Source organism: Leuresthes tenuis, unplaced genomic scaffold (genome assembly GCF_036924035.1).
Source record: "Leuresthes tenuis unplaced genomic scaffold, fLeuTen1.0.hap1 SCAF_5, whole genome shotgun sequence".
NCBI lineage: Eukaryota > Metazoa > Chordata > Actinopteri > Atheriniformes > Atherinopsidae > Leuresthes > Leuresthes tenuis.
The window spans coordinates 21,275,885-21,277,832 of record NW_027325359.1 but is presented as its reverse complement, the minus strand read 5'-3'; the positions used below and the strand labels follow the sequence as shown (position 1 = coordinate 21,277,832).

The following is a 1,948-nucleotide window of genomic DNA, read 5'->3' as shown; positions in this document are numbered from 1 at the left end:
GCAATTATGGTAGGATATTCACACCTTCTTGCAGCTGAACACCTCCTCTCCCACTTATGATCATGTGCGGATTGATTTTCGAAAATTTTCTTTCATGTTTTCTAGCAATTAATTATGGACATTTAGACCTTCTTGCAGCTGAACACCTCCGCTCCCGCTTTTGATCATACATTGTCAGGCATTCGCACCTTGTCTTACCCGCTTTTTACAAACTTTAGTCGAACATTCACACCTTTTTGCAGCCGAACACAGTTTTTTGCAGCCGAATTTGGGCATTCGCACCTTTTCATACCCACTTTTTACCAACTATGGTCGGACATTCACACCGTCTTAAAGCGGAACACCTCCGCTCCCTCTTTTGATGGTGTATGTTCGGGCATTCGAACCTTTTCTTACCCGCTTTTTACAAACTATGCTCGGACATTCAAACCTTCTTGTAGCCGAACACATCCACTCCTGCTTTTGATGATGTATGGTATGGCATTCGAACCTACTTGTTGCCCGCTTTTCATTAATTATGGGTGGACATTCACACCTTGTCGCACCCAAACACCCTGTTTCGATCATGTATGGTTGGACATTCGCACCTTTTCTCACCCGCTTTTTGCAAACTATGGTCGGCCATTCACAGCTTCCTCTCCACCATACTTGTATGGTGGGATATTCACACCCACTTGCATCCGAAGACCTCCGCCCCCACTTTTGTTGATATTTAGTCGGTCATTCGCACCTTACCCGCTTTTGGCAAACTATGGCCTTCTTGCAGCCAAAAACCTCTGATCTCGCTTTTGATGATGTAAGGTTGGGCATTCAGACCTTGCTTCACCTGCTTTTCACCAAATATAGTCGGACATTCACACCTTCTTGCAGCCGAACACTTCCTTCCGCTCCACCTTTTAGTTTTCTATGGGGCATTCACACCTTTATTTTCACCGCATTTTATAAAAACACCACAGGAACACCGTATTGAGGCTTTGTTCTGACCGCTCATTCGGTGTCGCGTTTCTTTCAAGCATTTCTCCTGGTTAGCCCGCACTCGGCTCGCTCCCAGAGCCGTGTTAAAGTCTACTTCGCATTCACTCTCTTTTCTCAGCAGACTAAAAGAAACTTCCATCCTGCACCGCTGTTAGCTTTTTCACAAGAGCAGAGGAGAGCGCACAGTTCCCAGCGGCACTGCAGTACCGGGTCGATGCTTGGAGTGAACGGAGCAAGCTCCTTTTTCAACTCCTATTGATAAAAATCCATTTAATATGTAGTCCTTGCATAGACATATCACATATTAAACTGATAAGTACAGATGGATTATGTGCAATTAGTAAAGAGAGTAGAGGACGATCTCTCTCGTTGGAAGTCCTTACCTATATCACTTATGGGGAGAGTTACAACCATTAAAATGATGATACTACCAAAAGTTAACTATTTGTTCTCAATGATCCCCATAAAACTATCTGCTACTTGGTTTAAGTCACTAGATTCATGCATCTCCAAATTTCTGTGGAAAAACAAACCACCACGTATTAGTTTAAAAACCCTACAGAAGACCAAGGACAGTGGTGGATTAGATTTACCTCATTTTCAGCACTATTCCTTAGCCAATAGGTTACAATATATATCAAAATGGTTTAAACCTTGTTGTTGTCACAGTTCCCAGAGACGTTGTAATCGTTGAGGATTCTATATTCACCCCCTCATTAGAGGCACGTGTTGCAGATTGATGACACTGAATCTTCTTCTCTGTTCATTGCTGGCATCATTCCCAGCATCGTAAGTGTTCGTGGCATTGTTAGCCTCTTCTTCTGGATCTTGATATCGAGCATCCTTTTGTATTTCTGGTTTGTAAGTCCTCTCTCTTCGTTCACCGGAGTCTTCGTCTCTTTGTCCTTGAGTTTGGTGATTTTTTCTTCTTTTGATGCCTTGACACAGTGTGACAGGTGATACCACATGGGAG

The 1,948-nt window shown here is 43.3% G+C and overlaps 1 pseudogene; it reads right to left on the bottom strand.

Annotated features, from left to right (window-relative positions):
• Nucleotides 1–1,148: 1,148 nt before the first annotated feature.
• On the bottom strand, nt 1,149–1,325 carry LOC140308071 (U2 spliceosomal RNA; annotated as a pseudogene).
• Between the last annotated feature and the right edge of the window lie 623 nt (nt 1,326–1,948).